Raw genomic sequence first — 23,043 nt, forward strand, 5'->3', positions numbered from 1 at the left:
TTTGTTCTGTTTACTTTAAAATTTGTGCCCTTTTCCCTTCCATAGAAATCTTCAAGAAGGGTTTGCCCCTATTCCCTTTGAACTTTTAGGTTTCCATGATTTCTGTTTAAAAATTTGTGCTTTCATTCCCCATTACCTTCTACAAGTTGTGATTCTCTATTCCTTTAAATTTAATTTTTTTTTCATGATTTTATTTTAAGAATTTGGGGCCTTCCATTCCATAAACCCCTTCAAGGTTGTGATTCTCATTCCTTTAAATTTTGTTGTCTGATATTCTTCTTTAAAAATTTGTCTCTTTTCCTAATTTTAAAAGTTTTGATTTCTCTTTTTAATTTAAAGGGTTTTATGTTTTTACTTTAAAAAGTTGTCTTCCCTTTTTAAACCTTACAATTTTGGTTTTTCTTCCTTTAAAATTTTAGTTGTTCCATGATCTTATCTTTAAGAAATTGTGATTCTTTCCTATAGCCCTTTACAAAGGGTTTTTGATTTTTCTATCCCTTTTTTTAATTTGGTTTTATGTTTTTACTTTAAAAATTGTGCCCTTTTATTCCTTAACCCTTCAAAAGTTTTGTTTTTATTTTTAATAAATTTGGTTGTCTGTTATTCTCAGTACTTTAAGAATTGGGGTGTTCCTCATCTTTTTTAAAGTTGTTGATTCTCTTTATAAAATTTTGGTTTTCTGTTATTCTCAGTACTTAAAAAGTTTGCTTCTTCCTTTAAATTTAAAAAGTTGTTGATTCTTAACTTTAAAAAGGTTTTCTGTTATTCTCAGTACTTAAGAAAGTTTGTTCTCTTCCTTTAAAATTTTAAAGGGTTGTGTTTCTTTTAACTTTATTGGTTGTTATGATTCAGTTCTTTAAAAAGTTGTCCTTCTTTCCTTAGAACCCTTTAACAGGGTTTTGATTCTCTATCTTTAAAGTGTTTTATGATTCAGTACTTTAAAAGGTTTGTTTCCATTCCCTTTACCTTTTCAACCCGTTTTGATTCTCATTTAAAAATTTTAAAATTTTATGATTCAGTACTTTAAAAGGTTTGTTTCCATTCCCTTTACCTTTTCCAAATTTGATTCTCTATTCCCTTTTAAATTTAGGTTTTCATGATCTTACTTGTAAAATTTGGCTTTCTTCCATAAATTTTAAAAAGTTAGTGTTTCTTTTTAATTAAAAGGTTTTATGATTCAGTACTTTAAGAAATTGGTTTCCTTCCTTTTTACCTTTTCAAAGTTGTGATTCTCATTTAAAAATTTTAGTTGTTATGATTCAGTACTTTATAATTTTTTCTTTCCTTAAACCTTTTAAAGGGTTTTCATTTCTTTTATAAACCTTTAATTTTGGGTTTTTTAAACCTAGTTACTTTAAAAAAGTTGTGCCTTTTTCATATAAACCTTAAAGTTATCATTTCTTCCTTTAATGTAATTTGGTAGTCTGTTCCATGCATCAGTTACTCTGTCAGAGAACCAGTTAGTACACTTCTCATTCCTATAGAACCTTCTACATAGGTTATCTGATGATTCTCTAGTACTTTAATGTAATTTGGTGTCTGTTCCATGCATCAGTTACTCTGTCAGAGAACCAGTTAGTGCACTTCTCATTCCTATAGTACCTTCTACGTAGGTTATCTGATGATTCTCTAGTACTTTAATGTAATTTGGTGTCTGTTCCATGCATCAGTTACTCTGTCACAGAATCAGTTAGTGCACTTCTCATTCCTATAGAACCTTCTACATAGGTTGTCTGATGATTCTCTAGTACTTTAATGTAATTTGGTAGTCTGTTCCATGCATCAGTTACTCTGTCACAGAACCAGTTAGTGCACTTCTCATTCCTATAGAACCTTCTACACAGGTTATCTGATGATTCTCTAGTACTTTAATGTAATTTGGTAGTCTGTTCCATGCATCAGTTACTCTGTCACAGAACCAGTTAGTGCACTTCTCATTCCTATAGAACCTTCTACATAGGTTATCTGATGATTCTCTGGTACTTTAATGTAATTTGGTGTCTGTTCCATGCATCAGTTACTCTGTCAGAGAACCAGTTAGTGCACTTCTCATTCCTATAGAACCTTCTACATAGGTTATCTGATGATTCTCTAGTACTTTAATGTAATTTGGTGTCTGTTCCATGCATCAGTTACTCTGTCAGAGAACCAGTTAGTGCACTTCTCATTCCTATAGTACCTTCTACGTAGGTTATCTGATGATTCTCTAGTACTTTAATGTAATTTGGTGTCTGTTCCATGCATCAGTTACTCTGTCACAGAACCAGTTAGTGCACTTCTCATTCCTATAGAATCTTCTACATAGGTTGTCTGATGATTCTCTAGTACTTTAATGTAATTTGGTAGTCTGTTCCATGCATCAGTTACTCTGTCAGAGAACCAGTTAGTGCACTTCTCATTCCTATAGAACCTTCTACATAGGTTATCTGATGATTCTCTAGTACTTTAATGTAATTTGGTAGTCTGTTCCATGCATCAGTTACTCTGTCACAGAACCAGTTAGTGCACTTCTCATTCCTATAGAACCTTCTGCATAGGTTATCTGATGATTCTCTAGTACTTTAATGTAATTTGGCAGTCTGTTCCATGCATCAGTTACTCTGTCAGAGAACCAATTAGTGCACTTCTCATTCCTATAGAACCTTCTACATGGGTTATCTGATGATTCTCTAGTACTTTTTGATAACCCCAAACATTCCCAGAGGTAGTTGTCCCTAAATGCCTTATATACCTGAATAAGATCTCCTCTTAAATATCTGTAAGAGACACTGTACAAGGTCAGATATTTTAGTCTTTCATAATAACTTAGATTTTCACATCCATGGATGCCCTTTGTATATTTTTGCTGTACTCTTTCCAGTTTATTCATGCTTGTTTTCCTATAGGGTTTCCATATTTTTATTCCATACTCAAGTTTGGGTCTAATATAACTAGCAAACAATGCCTTTATTATTTTTAATTTCCTAGACTTTATAAATGTTTTTATACAGCCTATAGTTCTATAACTATCATTAACCAATTGGTTGATATGATTAGAAACATTTCTTTTTCAATATAATCTAATTTGATTCCAGTATCTGGGGTTACCTGGATATCACTAGAACATTTTACCACCCTTTTTATGGAGCCAAACTGTTTTGCTTAAGATTTTGTAAATATTTCTATAATCTGTTGTGCCTGAGAATAAATTTTAGAATCTACACACAGTTTATAAATGTGTGTATCTTTACTCCTTCCATAGGAAAGGTTGAAGGTGGCACAGATGATCAGGTAGTGTGGTTACTCCAATTGCAGAACTGGTTGAGTCTTCCTGTAGCCATCATGAGAGCATGGTACTACACAGGAGGGTTGCTAGAAGTGCTAGGAGGAGGTCTACTGTCCACACCCCTGATGTTGTTGTGTCATTACATGCCACCAGACATATGTATAGGGCCATCATGGGGGCACAGGCACATTCCACCAGGGCCTCGTAAGAGGTTGTGTGATTCCTAAATCTGATGCATTCTGACATGCATGACTGCCTTAACCATGAAGGTGATTCCTTGGATGGGATGAGTGACACACTGGATCAGGCAGTGTCTGTGATGGAACGCCTGCTGGGGGAGGGCCTGCATTCATGTGTACATAGAGCCACCACATTCTCTGGTGTTACCGATGTGGCTGTGCCAGATTCTGCTACTATAATGGCACTACTTCCACTGCTCTGTAGTGACTGAGTTGCCCACACTCAGACTTGGTAGAGCATGGGATCATGCTTCTGGACATAGTCATGAAGAGGGCTCTCCAGCAAACATTGTTTTCATTCAGGTAGCACCCCACTTTGAAACCGGGATGTGGAAGAGGCAGTGCAAATCCTGGCACAGGCTGCTGTGGTCAGAAGGAATGACATAGAACTGACAACTTTACCATGCATGGCTCACACCTGTCTGACATGGCAGGACATAGTGCTATGCAAAGAGCTTGAATGTGTTCATGCAGACGCACACACATTTCTCAAAAACTGACTATACTGACCCACACACATGCAAGCAAGGAAAGTCTTAATGTTGACTGGGATAAATCTCCTGTTAGTGGCCCTAAGATATTTCCTACTTTTCTGAATGCTCTTTGTGTTTCTTAGACAGACAGACACACACACACACACACACACACACACACACACACACACACACACACCCTTGGCCTACTTCCCATCTGTACAAATTATGATGACTGTGCCCTGCCCTTTGTTCATTTGGGTTTGACTTAGGGTTACATGTATGTCTCATTTACAGAGTTGATAGCTAACAGAGTCTTTCTCACTGTGTGGATTTTATGCATATTTATTACATAACAGGGTTGTGCATGTTCCTGTACCTATTTAATTCAGAAGGCTTTTTTCATTTAGTATTGTAAGCCATGCATTCAAACCAGTGATATTGCATTACTGCTTATGGCTCTATTTGTGAAACTGTTGATATAATTGTCCTGTTAACTGTTTTATGTACAGTGGGAAAGTGATATGGTTTGATGCCATTTATTGTGTGCAATGGATAGCTGCATAATGCAGATATCATTCCTATAAGCCAAGAATACCATTGGTGGACACCTCACACAGGCTCTGATAGAGTACATTTATGACTAACAGTATGCAGATATATCACTTACAATTTATTTATTTATTTAACATTTGTTTGCCAGGAAAGTCCGACTTAGACCGAAGCCAATTTTCAGTGGAGGCTCTGGGAAAAACTCTCCATATGCATGTCTTTGGAACGTGGGAGGAAACCGGAGTACCTAGAGAAAACCCACACTGATGCAGATAGGAAATGCAGACTCCACACAGTAGGTATTCCAGCCGAAAAATGAACCAGAGAATGTCTAACTGTGAGGCGACAATGCTACCGCTGCACCACTGCACCGTCTGCCTTTTTACACATTTCTTCATATAATGCAGGTTCCACTCTTACCTTGACATTACCTGTGTTGTAACTGCAGTTACAAGTCATGTGCTTTAGTCTGTCTCTTCCTGATGTTATTTGTACACAGACATTACATGGGTAAGTAAAGTTTGTGGAAATTGGATGGCATCACTTTTACTACTTGCACATGCTTAGGTTCTATGCATATTCTTTCACTGGTAAGTGTGTGTGCTACCTTTTGCCTTTTAGCTGATGAGTGTGTCTGCTAACCTCTGAGTCTTAGGTGATGAGTGTGTAAGCTACCCTTTGTCTCCTACAAAGGGCAAGGGCATATTGTCCAAATGAGAAACAGGAACACCTGCAGGCAAAGGTCAAACAAATCCACAGCAAAGCATAATCCAAAAAGAAGACTTTGACCACCACAGCAAGAGCAGCAAAAAACAGTGTAATAAAAATAAATGAAAGCAGAAATAAAACAAGAATTTGAAGAACAAAAAGGTAAGCGCCTTCACGGAACACCACTTCCTCAGACCTTAATACAAGACAACAGACTACAGCCCTTATCAAGACAGCTACATCCATCAACAAAGAGAAATCTAAAAACTAACCAATAAAAACACATATAGCAGACACATAATTTACCTTACCTTTTGTTATTAAAATTCTTATTTTATTTCTACTTTAGTTTGCTTTTATTACGCTGCTTTTGCTGCTAGTTGCTGTGGTGGTGGAAGTCTTCTTTTTGGATTATACTTTGCAAGGCCATATTGTGTAAGCCTACATCTGTTTGCTACCTCTACAGCTGGAGGTTCTTCCTCAGAATCCTTGTCTGTATGTGCTGTATGTGCTGGAGGTGATGGCCCTGAGTGTGGTCCAGGAATTTGTGGTCCTGGTCCTCATTGTCCTTGTTGACGCTGTTTCCTCAAGATGATATTGTTCAACATGGCAAAGACTGAGAATTTCTGTGCAAGTGCCTGGGTCCTACTAGAGGGCACCCTGACATGTTTAGACAGCAGAACTATGATTTCAGCATGCCAAACACATACTCTGTGATGTTTCTAGTTTGAGCATGGGCATTCTTCTATCCTTCCTCTGTGGGTATGCATTTCTGATGGGTGTCAAAAGCCATGGTTCCAGTGCATAACCTGCATCTCCCAGTAGAAGGCCTTGTGGAACATCATTTCTAACAAACCTTGTGTAAACTTGAGAGGTGCACCATATGTGTGATTTATAGTAACTGCCTGAGTTTCCTACACACACACACTGAAGATGATCCCTCAGGAATTACAGACAACCTGGCAGTTGATTCAGTGGAACCTTTTCTTGTTGATGTATGTCCTTCCTTGTTCACCACGTGGGGCTTTTATTACTATGTGTGTGCAGTCTATGGCCTCCAAGACTACTGGGAAGTCTTCTACAGCATAACGTTCCTGCGTTGTTTCTGCTTTATCCTCTAAACTACTGGGAAGTCTTCTACAGCATAACGTTCCTGCGTTGTTTCTGCTTTATCCTCTAGTGTGTGTGAAAAGTAGATGTACTTCCTTGCAGCATAGCATTAAAACACTGCTGCAATATTCTGGAGGCTGAGGGCTATGCTACCCCTTGTATAATCCCTGTGGGTTTCTGAAATGTGCCAGTAGCTAATATCCTTAATGCTACACATACCTTAGTTTCCACTGGCACAGGTTCTCCTCAATTTCCCCTGGGATTGAGGTGGGGGCAGCAACTCTGTACCACTCTACTATTTCAATATCATGCAATCCCTGACATGTTAAATGGGGTCTGAACACCCTTCTTCTCCTTGGCCAAGGTCTATCAGTAGCAACAGCAACATAGACATGAGCCTCTTGCACATTCACATGCAAGAGAGCAGCAGCCCCTAACATCGTTTGTATTAAGTGTGAAGGTGGCTGTATCTTGGTGTTTATGGCAAAGGGCTACACCCTCTCTACATGGTTACTTTATAGCTTCATGAATGGCTCTGCCATCTTGGATTGGTTACTTGATTTGGTTAATTAGCATAAAATGCAGCTGATTATACTTTCATTAGCAAACTCTGCTGCTGACCTTTGTAAAGCCATTGAATGAATACAAAATAATGTGCTATCATGTGTGCATCATGGTGTGATGTGATAAAAATAGTGTACTATCATGGTGTGATGTGATACAAAATAGTGTGCTATCATGTGTGCGTCATGGTGTGATGTGATACAAAATAGTGTGCTATCATGTGTGCATCATGGTGTGATGTGATGCAAAATAGTGTGCTATCATGTGTGCATCATGGTGTGATGTGATACAAAATAGTGCGCCATCATGTGTGCATCATGGTGTGATGTGATACAAAATAGTGTGCTATCATGTGTGCATCATGGTGTGATGTGCACACAATAGCAGTGAGGAGATTAGCTGTTCATAAATGCAGGCCCAAGTGTTTTGCCATTCTTCAAAGCTGTAAAGCACTTAGTGAGTGCTGCCAGAAAGGCAGTATAACTCAGCCCTTTATATTTACACTCACCTTCTATGCCTCTCAACTGTGCAAGATCTTCACTGAATGTCCGGATTTCTATCTGAAATTTTGGGTGTGTTCCTCATAAATCCCATGTTTTTTTGAATAAATTACTGAAGACTGAAGACACTAAATAATGACTTACATTTAGGTTTCATACTTTGTAACCTCCAGAAGATGCAGTCAAACATACATCCTGTTATTCTAGAACATTCTAAGTATAAAATAGCAAGTCAGGGACATGTTACCAACATACATAAGGTAGAAACAAATTTTCTAGTCTTTTGCTGGTTAAAACTGACAGATTTTACTGCATAACCCAAGACCGGACCTTAGCAATTTAAGCAGGGGGTGCTTAACATTTGGTAAAGTCAGGTCTTGTGCTACTGTAGCACTTGACTGATTAATATTTTTCTAAATACTAGATTGCAATCACAGCTCTTCATGCACTACAACCTTATTACTTATAGTTTTGCCTTTAGAGGTTATTGTTACAAAAATGCATACAACATTTTAATAGGTCTGTCTGTAATTAATTCTAAAGGTTACATGAGTTTATGTTTCAACAAGAGTAATTCATAATAATGCCCATAACCAGGCAGACTAGACAGATAATACTGACTGTAATGGGGTGACAGCAGCCTTTATATTAACACATATTATTCATAGTAAACAACATTGTCTGCTTCGTGTTAAGGTCTTACCAACATGACCTCATAATGACTTGAGCAAAGCATAAATGATGTATAGTAAGACACGTCATCTCAGTCCCTTGCACTGTCTTTTTGTCCAAAATGTTCTTTACTTTAAGTGCCTCCACTGTTATCAGCAGCAGCACATGTGAGGTCCACAAACATCTATGACCTAACTTTACTTCTAGAGCTGTTCTCTTAATTTCAGACCTCAGATATCATGAAGATGGGAGAACTCTCAAGAGTGCCTAACTACAGTGACCTAACCCAAGTCAAGAGAATAACAGGGCCAGACTATTCTTTGCTTAGTTATTTGCAAGATGAGCAATTATGTTGCATAACTGTCAATCACCTCAAAATATAAAAGTTTACTTTGTCAGCTTTAAGATATATTATTAATAATTAGAGTATACTAAACTGCCAGTGATATTTAGTTTGTCAGCCTCAGATGTATACATTAGATTTGCTCTGTGTCACCTTGCTGCTGGTAATGAGATCCATGAGTCTGCTGTGTTTTGTGTTGCTCACCGCATATAATTTTATGGCTGTGCACTGCCAATTTGACTATTGTAACATCACGTTATAAGCGAGATGCTCTGTAATTTAAGTGAGGAACATACACCACTTTTTGATAAATGACATGTTCTATAATTTAATTGGCCATACTGCAGAATTACAGAGTGTCATATGTTTGTGCCGTTTGAACCACACCCTGTCTTGTAACAAATAACATTAAGCTAAATGAGTTGTGCTATATAAACCATGAATGAGTAAGGATGATTATTCTGCCCTGACACTGTGACATTTAGCAGTCTGAGCTGACGGATGCTCCTAACAGATGGTAATGACTTTGTTAGCAAATCTAAAGTGTAAGACATGACATGAATTAATGGAGAAGAGTCAATGGTAGTTGTGTCAAGAAACAGAAAGATGTCCTTGATGTAGTACCCAGAGTGCCATCCATAAGGATGTGATTATGCAAAGGTAATAAAATGAGACAAGCAAATCAAAAGAAAATATAAACGACAATAAAATATAGTAGATCAACCTGAATATAGTGAATACGCAATGGAAGCTATTCAGCATTATCATAGGAAGCCAAATATAAAGACAGTTTTATTATCAGCAGCATGTCATTTATGTCATTTTAAAGACCACTCTCAAGAAGAAACAAAAAATAAGGTAAAAAAGCTTTTTTTATTCTAACAAATTTTTTTTTTCATTTTCTGAGCAGTCATTTAGACCAATCATAAGTATTTCTCATGTTAAGAACTACTTTTAGGGATGAGGTATATGTTATTGGTGCATGTTGCCTTCATGACAGAAACCTTTTTCTTTTACGTCCTGAAAGTGACTGAAAATAGTTTGAACTTGTGCACAGTTTGTTAATGCAGATTTGTATTCTTTAATCTATATTACCACGCCTCATATTGTTTTTTTTTTTTTTTAATTTTTGGCTTTGTTAATAGTCTTTGCTTCCTCTTTTATTTTAGGTATCCTTGTCTGTTACCAAAAAAGGAACTAACAACTCTGGTCTGCTTCTAATCCCTCTTTTGTAAAAAAAATCTTCTGTATTGTGTCCTAAAGGCGAGTAAAACTTGTTCTATACCTTCATAAATTTTCTCTTATATTTGCACAAAGGTTAGGGAAGCCTGAGTCTTGATTTTCACCAAGCTTTCTACAAGAAATCTGTCTGCTGACTTTCCTAGTTACTCTAATCCTACCACCCTTTCTATTTGTTATTTCATGATCTGCTTTTTTAACTTTTCTGTTCATTGTTCGTCTTTTGCCATTCTTAAGTCTGTCTGAGTCTTTAGTTACTTGCCATGTTCCATTTGTTTCTTTAGTTATTTGGCATGTTCCATTTGTTTCTTTAGTTATTTGGCATGTTCCATTTGTTTCTTTAGTTACTTGCCATATTCCATTTGTTTCTTTAGTTACTTGCCATGTTCCATTTGTTTCTTTAGTTATTTGGCATGTTCCATTTGTTTCTTTAGTTACTTGCCATGTTCCATTTGTTTCTTTAGTTACTTGCCATGTTCCATTTGTTTCTTTAGTTACTTGCCATGTTCCATTTGTTTCTTTAGTTACTTGCCATGTTCCATTTGTTTCTTTAGTTACTTGCCATGTTCCATTTGTTTCTTTAGTTACTTGGCATGTTCCATTTGTTTCTTTAGTTACTTGGCATGTTCCATTTGTTTCTTTAGTTACTTGCCATGTTCCAATTGTTTCTTTAGTTACTTGCCATGTTCCATTTGTTTCTTTAGTTACTTGCCATGTTTTATTTGTTTCTTTAGTTACTTGCCATGTTCCATTTGTTTCTTTAGTTACTTGCCATGTTCCATTTGTTTCTTTAGTTACTTGGCATGTTCCATTTGATTCTTTAGTTACTTGGCATGTTCCATTTGTTTCTTTAGTTACTTGCCATGTTCCATTTGTTTCTTTAGTTACTTGGCATGTTCCATTTGTTTCTTTAGTTACTTGGCATGTTCCATTTGATTCTTTAGTTACTTGCCATGTTCCATTTGTTTCTTTAGTTACTTGCCATGTTCCATTTGTTTCTTTAGTTACTTGCCATGTTCCATTTGTTTCTTTAGTTACTTGCCATGCTCCATTTGTTTCTTTAGTTACTTGGCATGTTCCATTTGTTTCTTTAGTTACTTGGCATGTTCCATTTGTTTCTTTAGTTACTTGCCATGTTCCATTTGTTTCTTTAGTTACTTGCCATGTTCCATTTGTTTCTTTAGTTACTTGGCATGCTCCATTTGTTTCTTTAGTTACTTGGCATGTTCCACTTGTTTCTTTAGTTGCTTGCCATGTTCCATTTGTTTCTTTAGTTACTTGGCATGTTCCATTTGTTTCTTTAGTTACTTGGCATGTTCCATTTTTTTACAGTTCTATTTCTGCATGTCTTTCCTTCTTCTTCCTGTTACTAGGTGTGCTACTTGGATTTTAATCCTAAAGCATATGGCTCCTTTTCATAGTTCAGTTGTGCATTGCTTATTTCTTACATTAACATTTATCTTAGGTTTTCCACTGAGTTTCTTTTCCAATTATGATTCATTGAACTTGCAGTTTCCATATTTCTGTCTCTGACATAGGGGAAATTCTACCAGCCCAGCTATCTGGGATTTTGTAAATAACTGTATGTCATTTGTGAGTGTGTGTGTGTGTGTGTGTATATATATATATATATATATATATATATATATATATATATATATATATATATATATATATATATATCCACGAAAAACAAAAAGTCCCAAGCACAAGCAAAAAATGTATGAATAAATGTCCCAAGGAGCAAAGGTCTTCACGTACGACCACGGTAAACTCAACCAAATGCGTGGCTGTAGTATTCACAATTCATTCGGTGAACAGAAACAAGAATAGAGCGTTTTGAGTCCAAACAAGAATAAAAATACTTCACTCCAACAGTATGTCCAAACGAACGTTGCAAATATCAGCATACGAAGACTTTATTGTAAGCGCTTTCGCAGGAACCAACCCCGCTTCATCAGACAAATACAAACATTTAAAATACAGTTTAAAATACAGTTTAAAATACCTCCATATCCAATAGGACTCTAACTGCCATCCCATGTGACTTCCACTCTTATTCATCCAAAGATACAAAGTATCCCAGTAATTTAAAGCGGCAGCATTTTTACATGTTTAGTTAAATTACTTCTCTGACGGTCATGTCGTACAATATATATGCAGTTATTCACATAAACATTGTAACCTTGTAGCAGATTTAAAATTCAATGTACTTCTTCATAGAGAATTATAAGCCTAATAGTCAATGATTAATGCAGTTATATAAAGTATTGTAACACTTTAAATAAACCTACTGCAGGCTCACAGATATACTAATGCGACATTCTCCAACAATAGTAGTAACCACTTACTCTTTCAAGCTTCCGGATAATAAAGAGGTTCAGCAGACAGATACACAATGCAACAAACGGAGGCAGTTGCACTAAAAAAACATTATAAAACATAATACTAACCTCGTTATAAGGTGTGTTAATGCATCTACATATGACCAGATATACTAGCAAAGGCATACAAGTTTGTAAAATACATTACAATATAAAATATAATACATATAAAATGATTCTCCTTAGTACAAAGTGTTAGTGTCTCAATGTGTAAGCGTATGTAAATAATTATGTGCCCATGTCCACCGGCTCGATGTAAGCTATTAGTAGACGTAAAAAATAACATATGCTTCTATGTTGTAAAATGAACACTGCACGACACACTTCCATAATGACAATGCAAAAAATGGATATAGTGTGCACCAATAGCGAGCGGGAGAAATATATAAAATGTAAAAATATAAAAATATAAAAATAGCTGATCGGTGCACACATAACTACAGTTCGTGAAACATCCATATCCCATAAAAACATAAAAAATAATCAATATGTAATACCTGCACATATCCAGCACATAAAGCTATGACAAACTACCATATCTATATAAACTGAAACGTAAAGAATCTACAACAAAATGACTCAGTACATGTAAATATAGACATGATGGGTAGTGCTTTATATTATGTGTACACATTCACATGTAACATGCATCATTTTTCATTGTAGCGCTTATTTATTCGTAATACATTACTATGTCTATATTTACATGTACTGAGTCATTTTGTTGTAGATTCTTTACGTTTCAGTTTATATAGATATGGTAGTTTGTCATAGCTTTATGTGCTGGATATGTGCAGGTATTACATATTGATTATTTTTTATGTTTTTATGGGATATGGATGTTTCACGAACTGTAGTTATGTGTGCACCGATCAGCTATTTTTATATTTTTATATTTTTACATTTTATATATTTCTCCCGCTCGCTATTGGTGCACACTATATCCATTTTTTGCATTGTCATTATGGAAGTGTGTCGTGTAGTGTTCATTTTACAACATAGAAGCATATGTTATTTTCTACGTCTACTAATAGCTTACATCAAGCCGGTGGACATAGGCACATAATTATTTACATACGCTTACATATTGAGACACTAACACTTTGTACTAAGGAGAATCATTTTATATGTATTATATTTTATATTGTAATATATTTTACAAACTTGTATGCCTTTGCTAGTATATCTGGTCATATGTAGATGCATTAACACACCTTATAACGAGGTTAGTATTATGTTTTATAATGTTTTTTAGTGCAACTGCCTCCGTTTGTTGCATTGTGTATCTGTCTGCTGAACCTCTTTATTATCCGGAAGCTTGAAAGAGCAAGTGTTTCTACTATTGTTGAAGAATGTCACATTAGTATATCTGTGAGCCTGCAGTAGGTTTATTTAAAGTGTTACAATACTTTATATAACTGCATTAATCATTGACTATTAGGCTTATAATTCTCTATGAAGAAGTACATTGAATTTTAAATCTGCTACAAGGTTACAATGTTTATGTGAATAACTGCATATATATTGTACGACATGACCGTCAGAGAAGTAATTTAACTAAACATGTAAAAATGTAGTGCTTGCTGCCGCTTTAAATTACTGTGATACTTTGTATCTTTGGATGAATGAGTGGAAGTCACATGGGATGGCAGTTAGAGTCCTATTGGATATGGAGGTATTTTAAACTGTATTTTAAACTGTATTTTAAATGTTTGTATTTGTCTGATGAAGCGGGGTTGGTTCCTGCGAAAGCGCTTACAATAAAGTCTTCGTATGCTGATATTTGCAACGTTCGTTTGGACATACTGTTGGAGTGAAGTATTTTTATTCTTGTTTGGACTCAAAACGCTCTATTCTTGTTTCTGTTCACCGAATGAATTGTGAATACTACAGCCACGCATTTGGTTGAGTTTACCGTGGTCGTATATTATACGTGAAGACCTTGGCTCCTTGGGACATTTATCCATATATATATATATATATATATATATACAGAACTGTATGTGATGTACTGAGCTACAATGTATCTACAGTGTACCCTGCTGGAACATAGAATATTAACCTGCAAAACTTAGGAATAGTTGAGGTGAAGTTTCTTCATAGCTGGGCCATAAACAAGAGATGTTATCTCTCAGTTCCAGTTCAGTAGCAGACACAATGTCTAGAACTAGGAGTTTTTTCTATTGTCTTGGAGAAAAGTAATTATTAGGTTTAAAATATAAAAAGTGTTTTATTGCTTTATGACTTCCTAGCAGCTGCACAGTTCTGAGTGATGTGTATTTTTAACACAGAGATGTTAATATTCTGTTTATGGTTTAGCTTGGGAACTGAAGGCAGGTGACAAAAAATGATGTCATCCAAGCTAACCCAGGAGTAATGTTTGATACTGATTTAAGAACTCTCTCAGAGAGAGAGACCGTGCATTATATATTTTATCTTGGACCTGGAAGCATCCACTCATCATTAGCATCTGCACTTGCCTGTCTGTAAGGAAGATTCAGGTCATAGTATCTCTTTTAGATATAGATAGGAATATAATAAAGATTAAATTAGATGTTTTCTGTATTTATTTGAGACTCTCCTGCAATGTTTTAACATATTCCATGTGATTCTGAACTCTGAAGTAGCTGTGTTTGTTTTCTGAGTATTGTCTTGTTCTTTTATTACTTATTATTAAATATATTTAAACCTATCTTTGTGGCTGATATTTATGAGACATATTTAAGTTCTTAGTGTACTTGCATATGTATTTAGTGACACTGTGCAGGCCAATCCTAATAGCCTGGCACTTGGTTAAAACTACCATTTGGATTATTAGTAACATTACACAGTAGAACTGAACACCCTTTGTTAAGGGTCTAGAGTTGCTGATAAAAGTGGTTGGTGGCAGTGATAACTACCTTATAGTCTGGGCAGAAGTAAACCTGTGCCAGTCTTTCTTAGTCAAATCTCAAAGTCTGTGTGTGTGTGTGTGTGTGTGTGTGTGTGTGTGTGTGTGTGTGTGTGTGTGTGAGTGTGTGTGTGTATTGTGTGTCAGCTACTTGTGCAAAGACACAGAGCACTGGTGCTGGAGGTTTTGGCTTGACCACTCAGCTGAGATATTAACCCTATAGCTATGGAAGTGGGGAGTCTTACTGGAGATCTGGAGAAAGAGGGAGAAACTAGTCCCAGACTGACTGTGGTCTATGTATGCTCTTAAGGAAAATTGCACTTTACTATGTGTGTACTTGTAATCCTCCCATTGTGGACATCACTCACTCTTGCTAGTGGTGACGATTGAGGCTGCTTAATTACTGAGCCATTGCAAGGGCATCCCACTGTCTTCCACTTTTCAAGGTTAAAATTTATGGGTTCTGATCTGTCATTAGTTGGGTATGTAATAGTTTGCCACTATACCAATTATTTCCCTTGAACTAAAGAGAAATATAAGTTCAGTTTAGATCTAGGTAGCCTGTCCATCCATAAAACAATGCCAATACTGCTTTTACAGTCAGAGCTGAAGCACTTTGATGCTTCATGTGTGATACTTAACTCTAATAAGCTACTTGTTACATTGTAGCAAGTGGTTTGCTACAGGCTTCATTGTTTCATGAGTAACATTTAACTGCAGCAAGCTGAATTCCCTCTGCCTTCTGTTGCCTTATGTGAGATCTTGAGCAAGTTACCTAAATGGACCTTGGCCTGTGTTGCCCTTAAACAGGTGTGTCTAGTGGATGCACCTGGTTAACAAATGGGTGTCATTATTAACTAGCTTTACCTCACATTTTGGAGAAACTACTGTACAGTTTTATTTCAATAATGGTCAATATTCCAAAGTCTTTGGCAATTTAGAATGTTAAAGCACAGAAATCTATCTTGCTCATAGGTTAGTACTAGGCTAACGGCCCTTATGGGCCATTTTAAGCCTAGCCAATTTCCCCATGTCAGAATTAAGCCCTGCACTTTCTGTTTTTAAGGTAAACACCTTAACCATTATGCCAACCTCCCACCCCTCATGTATGGGCAGGGAAAATGGGCAAGATTGCTAGATTAACAAACAGCCCAATGCCCTTTGTCAATCAAGCATAGTAACTTCAGAGTCAAAATAAATTATTATAGTACCAGTGTGATGCTTCTATGGAAAAGTGTGTCTCATTAATGGCTACAGACATTTGCAGCAGCGTTTCCATGAAAATATGTGTTCCACTGCTGTAATTTCTATACCCATATTTATGTTTGTACCACCTTCTCCATAAAGGAATGGAACACACAATGTGTAAAAGCAAGTGCAGGCGCACAGATGTACAAAATGTCATGGGATGTTTAGTTTTGGTGGTAATTCTTCCTTCTGTCTAGACATATTAAAAACAGCTCTACCTCAGTGACCACACTTACTGCTGCAATGACTACAAACCGCTCTGCAAACACGAACACTCAAAAATGCATAAATGCAATTGTAGAGACTGGTTTTACATTCACTGACTTTTCATCAGCCCTTAAAGATTACTTTGACCACAGTGGAATGTCTACACCATGGCACGCTGTAAATTCTACAAAAAGCCTGCCTCCCGGGTGTTGGAGCTTTTTGTGGATGTAGTTTCAGGAGCACTAGGTTCCTGTTATCAAACTCATCCACCTTATTCTGCACTGGATTATTGAACATCACTGAACCAGACAGCCCATCTATTTGTCTTGTTCACTAATGCAAATAAAATATAACTTTAATGTTTGATAATCTTTCTTTTTGGCATCTTCTTTTACCGTTTACATTTTATGGTACATGATATAACATCAGTCTTTAAGATAGTGACAACAACTTGTCTTCTGTTATAATACCGATAGCAGCCAGGGTGTTGCTGACTTCACAGATATTAAATCCAGGGTATCACTTTAGACTGTGCATCCTAGCATCCCAGTCTGTCATAATCTTCACAAACAAAATCTGAGTCTACTACAAGTCCAGTTCTGTAAACTTCAAGTGCATTTCCTGTCATCACATACTCTTGCACCATATTATAGTTCAACGTTTATTTTATATCTCGCCACTTCATAATTGCTGTTTTGGCAATTTCTGTAGAAGCTTCTTTTTGTTTACTATAAAACTGTCTTCTGTTAATAACTACTCATATCCATATCTAGGTACTGGTTTTGAATTCATTCATCCCATCCTGTGTTTGACACCTTTTCCTATTGCATGCAAGCAAAATGCCCTGTTTGCCAGGTGCATTTATCTTTTTAGTTTTTAAGTTAACTATGGAAGTAGATATTTGCATTGAAGACATCCATCCCCCTAACTAGATGTAAGGAGAAAGTGGTTTCCCTTCCTGTCATTTTGTAACCTCTCTGTGAATACTGTGCACTCTACCTTACATCCTGTAAGCCTTTGTTACTGAAATGCACAAATTAAGTGTCAATCTAGCAGTTGGCTTAGAGGTTTAAGGAGCTGTTGGACAGCTGTTTCCTAAGGTCCACATGTGTAAGGCTTGATTCTGCCAGCTACCATTTCTTACCTGTGACTTTCTACAAGTCACTTACGTCGGCTAAGTATGAAAAAAGCTCTCTGGAGGTCAGTGCTCCACCCTGGAAAACAAATAAAATAAGCATTAAAAAGTAGATGCTCTGAAAATCTATTGCACAGCCAGCCCTCACCTAGAGGTTTTCATGAATGTTTCTGTGTTCCTCAATGCTACCTTGTTGAGAATGTAGAGAAGTGTTTTCAGCCTGTTTCTTTTATGCATGTGGTTATTTACATCACATTTTGATGCCCGATGCAAATATCTTACATGAATAGTTCCAAGTGATCTTATGCAGAAAATATCTTACACTATACCATGTTTACAAGATCCCATTAGTGTAACTGGTGTACAAATGAAGTCAGTTAGCACAACTGTCTGTGAACTGCAGACCATGGACAATATCATACTCAGATATGCTGTTTCTAATCGTGCTTACCACAGTGACCTGTAAGCATGTGACTTGTACACTTGTGCATTTGGCATGCGTACATCCTGCAGCATAATTGCATGGTCAGGTTAAAATACTTCACTGCATTGTGTCACACATGATACACAAGCATGCACAAGTGTGCACAGGGATACTGTTTGCTCATTCAGCATTCTGAGTTACTGACTATGGCTACTCGTGGCAGTGGAGAATGCAGGACTTTAGTGTGGTATGCCACAAAAAAACAGATTAAGTTCTGTTCTTCCTGCACAAGAATGTCAGAGAACATCTGGTATGCAATTATGATGAGCCATTGAGGAATGTGGATTCCAAATGTTATTTTGCTGGATTAGTGAATGATGCTATTGACATCATCCATGCTGGTGAAGAATGCTGGCATAGTTACAGTAACCCAAAATGACACGACACTGACCTGCTTCATCAGTGGGAGGCAAAGGTTCAGGGGAAGGAGTCTGAAATGTACTGTAAGTATATTTTCAGTACATTGCCTTATACTATCCTAACTGTAATACAAGAAAGCATAAAATTTGTTTTCCAGCAGTAGAGGTGCAACTGATTATGCTTATTTGCGCCAGTGATGGAGTTTGTATGACATCTGTACCCACAGCTATAGCTAGCTCATCGAGTGCCCATTACAGATTGGCAGTCTGCCACTCCTGCTCCTCAAATGCTAAAGTGAAAGAAAGAAAGAAAGAAAGAAAGAAAGAAAGAAAGAAAGAAAGAAAGAATAAATAAATACAAATAAGTTCCACAGTCTGTCCAGTCTGTCTTGTGTACTCTTAGATTTCAGGACCAGCCAGCAAAAAAAAAAAAAAAAAAAAAACAGAATTTCTGCTTTTAAAATTATGGAAAGTGACTTGCTACATCTTATACCTTACATGAAGCTCTGAAGCACTTCAGTCCTGCAGAATATCGATACTGAAATTAATTTATGTATCATTATATATTGGTTCTACACTAATCATCTTGGTATCCTTCATTCGTGCCCCTAACACCTTGCACTCTAGGCTGCCTACTTTGCCCCACACTAGCTATGCTACTGTCTGCACTAGTCCACTGTAACTCTATGACTGTCTTTGTAGCATATGTGTGTGTAATCATTTAAATCATCCACTAAACCAACACCAAGATTAGAACTGCAAAAAACACAAAATATCAAGCAACATTTCATTCTGTTTCTCCATCCTGTCATATATTCTATCAACATTAATTATAACATACAGAGGTGCTCGAATAGGTTCATAGGTAGGTACTAGGCTATCTGCCCGAGAGCATTTGTAAACCTAGCCAGAGTGTGTTGGCTTTCGCCACCCCATTGATTAATTAACTGATCCTCTGTCAAGCAGAGCCAAAGAAGTGATCCCAGGGGTATATTTTCTGTTACCTATCCACTCGTCAAGGTTTCTCTTGAAGAGTGTTAGTGAGGGGCTCTGTCTGATGTAATATGGAATTTTGTTCCAAAGCATGAGGAATCTCTGTGACAGGACTCTATCCCTCCAGTATGTCCTATTTATTGTTGTGGTGAGGTTTAGCTCACTAGAGCATGTGGCTCGCTGCGACTTGGATTTCTTTAGATGGAACATGTCCATCAATTTTGAGTTGGACATGGCTTTGTAAGTCAGGCAGAGATCACCTCTGAGTAAGCGATATGCCACTGAGTACAGCTGGAGTTTTTTCAGTTGAGCTGCATAGGACATATGTTTGAAGCCAGTAATCCTATTGGTGAGGTACTTTTTTTGGTCTTTCCAGCTGTTGGAAGTGTCTTGTGAGGTACATCCCAAATGGGACATTGTACTCTATGATGGGTCTGATGAGTGATGAGTAGAGGGGCACTATAACCTCTTTATTTCTAGATGTGAACCCTTTAGTAACTAGATGGGCCACATAGAAGGATTTTCTAACTACTTTAGCAATATGATTGTCAAAGGAGAGATTACTATCTACCTGGGTCCCCAGATCTCTTATTACCTCTTCTGTATTAAGGGGGCTGCCACCTATGTGGTAATTCATGGCTGTTTTGCTATTCCCAAACAGGATGACTATGCATTTTTTGGCATTTAGATTTAGGCCATGACTTTGACACCAGATGTCCATCTCAGTAAGGCCCTTTTGGAGGATGTCTGTGTCAGCCGGAGAGTCAATTATGGCTCACAGTTTGCAGTCATCGCCAAACTTGGTTAGCCATAGTCCTCCTGTGTTTGCCTGTACTTCTGAGAAGTATATTCCAAACAGTAGGGGTCCCAGGACTGAGCCTTGTGGGACACCACTTGTGACTGGTTTAGAGACGGACCTGGAGCACGCTATTCTTACTGTGTGAGTTCTGTCTGTAAGCCAGTTGGCAACCCATCTCGTGAAATAAGGGTTTATGTTCAGACTGGTGAGTTTTTCTGCATTACCTGAATGGGGAATGGTGTTGAAAGCCTTGGCGAGGTCAAGGTAGACTGTGTGAACCACCTTTCCCTTGTCTATGGCCTTGGTGTCTGTCTCGAATAAGTCAACCAGGTTTAGTAGGCATGATCTGCCCTTAACAAAGCTGAACTGCGTTGGGTCAAGTGTTTGGAGGTTCCCAATGTCTTTGTTAATGAGTTCCATGATGATGCACTCCATAGCCTTGCAGACCAGGCTAGTCAGGCTTATGGGGCAATAGTTACCAGGGTCAGTTGTGGCCCCTCCTTTATGGAGAGGAATAACCATTGCTGTGTGCCATTCTATGGGCATGTAGTCTGTGTGGAGGCTGAGGTTGAACAGTGTGTTTAGGTGGGGGGTTAGTTCATTCTGTAGTTCGTGCAAGATACAGCTTGGGACACCATCTGGTCCCATTGACGCTGTGTTTTCGGCTTTTGAAAGGGCTGTTTTCACCTGTGCATCTGTGATTTTTGGGACACTACACTTTTCCGGTATTGTTGTGGGCCCTTTTGCAGGTGAGAGGGAGGGGTGACGTTTGCACTGAATCTATTTGCCAGGATGTTGGCAATATCAGTAGGTTCAGTATATTTTGTGCTATTTTGCTCCAGTTCAGTGCATATCTGCGAGTTGCCACTTAGATTCTTAACATAACTAAAGAAGGCTTTGTGGTTATCTTTTGAATCCTTGGCTATTTTTCTTTTGAAGTTAGCCTTGGATTATTTCATGAGGGACCTTAGTTTCTTACTGATACTGATCAGGGATGTCTTTCTTTCTTCGGATTTGCTTTTTTTCTGAACTAGTTTCCTCCTTCTACTGTATAGCCTGTTTATTGCAGGGGTCCACCAAACTGGTTTCCTTCTCTTAGAGGAGTGAGTCTTGGTTTTGCTAGGGATGGCATGATCCATGCATCCTTGTAGCTGATAATAGAGTGCAAATTGATCATCTTATCTTCATATTATGGCATAATTCTTGGTGAGGGTAAGATGCTACTCAAAGTCAGGGTCATACCAGCCTGGGCTACATGCTCAGAGAGCTCCTCTATGTCTCTTTTCATGTAGTCCAGGGAGATATGTCTCAGGTCATTCACACCAGCATGGACAATGACTGAGTCATATCTGTACTTGCCTTTGAGTGACCTGAGTGCTTGTGTTATGTGGCAGATCCAAGCGCCAGATAGACAGCTCACCGTGACCTTCTCCTTGTTCAGCCTGGTGAGCGGGACGTCAGTGTGCCTGATAATAGAGTCACCTATTACAAGTGTATCCAGTGTGTTGTTTAGCCTTAAGGGCTGTGACTGTTCGGCACACTGGCTTTGTGAGCTATGTGTTGCACGTGTTTTGTTTTGGGGTAGCGGTTGCTTGGGTGTCTGCTTTGGAGGTCTCTGCTGCTTAGGCAGATTTTTATTTAGAGCCTCCGAGTATGTTTTTGTGTGTTTATGTGTTTGGTTTGCTGTCGTGGTAGGTCTATGTGAGACTGGAATTGTAGTGAGTGTGGTTTCCTTCTCCTCCTGACTGGTTACACCAGTACTGAGTTGAGAGAGCTTACCCTCCAGTTTGGCTATATGGTTGCATCTCTCACATGTGTTGGAATTTGTTGGGAAGAGGAAAAGGTTGTCTGTGTAAATGAGGCAGTTGTAACATTGCCTCAAGATTTCCAGATTCACCAGCTGGACTGGAGAGGAGATTAACAACTGACCTTTGGACATGCTAGAATAGTATTGGGAATTCCTTTATACTTGAAAAAAAGGGCCAATGGGGAGCAAAGTACTCAAGGGGAGCTTGTGAGGGTGTAGTGCTTTTAATTTTTTAGTGCTGATTTATATAATTGCTTTAATGAGCAAGTGCAAAGCTTTAGAGTGGGAATAGGGTGATTATTATGATAACTAGATCAATTCTAAGGGAAAAAGTGAAGAGTAGACTTTGTGGAGCCGAGAATCGTTTAAACCCAATTAAGCGGCGCTGCCCGATGCTGCGCTATACTCAAAATTGCGCAAAGCCACGTTAAAGCGGATTTTATACAGGGGGACTTGAAAGAGCTAGAAATTGGCCCAAAATGGCCAATAGACTACCAGATTCTTGTGCTGGGAACACTCCTCCAGGGATAGATAGGCTGTTCCAAGCTCCCCACTTCCACTGGTGAACAAAGAAGCCTCCCTTTATCCAAGAAAGGAAATGGGCAACACAGGAACTTTCCAAAATTCCAGAATACAGCAAAGCCTGTATTTGGACTACTCTAGGTCAGGAAAGATGGGAAACAAGGATATATTTTTTTCTTTTTTCTTTTTTGCAACAAACAGCAGAAAAATGCAATAAATATGTAACACAGGCTAGCGCACTTGAGTGTGTAGCCTCAACAGGTAAATGCAACAAACAGGGCAAACTTTAAAAGTGCAGGTGCAAAAACAACTTTAAACAGCTTAAAACAGTTCAAGAAACAGAAATACTTGCAGTTTAGCTAGATCGGACAGTTGCCCAGGTAGTAGCAGGAAAAAAAACACTTTTATTGGGTTAGCAGTCACTCTTTTAGCCTCTCTGCTGCTAGCACCACTCTGCAGGACCACGAGGAGCTTGGCCGAGTAGTAACAAGTGCACAAACCACGCCAAAGTGGGTTTTATACAGGGGGACTTGAAAGAGCTAGAAATTTG

The 23,043-nt window shown here is 37.7% G+C and overlaps 1 protein-coding gene across 2 annotated transcripts in view; it reads left to right on the forward strand.

The window, feature by feature from the left end:
* LOC122808951 overlaps positions 1–23,043 on the forward strand; it is a 787,628-nt gene that overhangs the window by 261,177 nt on the left and 503,408 nt on the right. The window lies entirely within an intron of this gene.

Source organism: Protopterus annectens, chromosome 1.part1, assembly GCF_019279795.1.
Source record: "Protopterus annectens isolate FY-2018-M chromosome 1.part1, PAN1.0, whole genome shotgun sequence".
In the NCBI taxonomy this organism is placed as follows: domain Eukaryota; kingdom Metazoa; phylum Chordata; order Ceratodontiformes; family Protopteridae; genus Protopterus; species Protopterus annectens.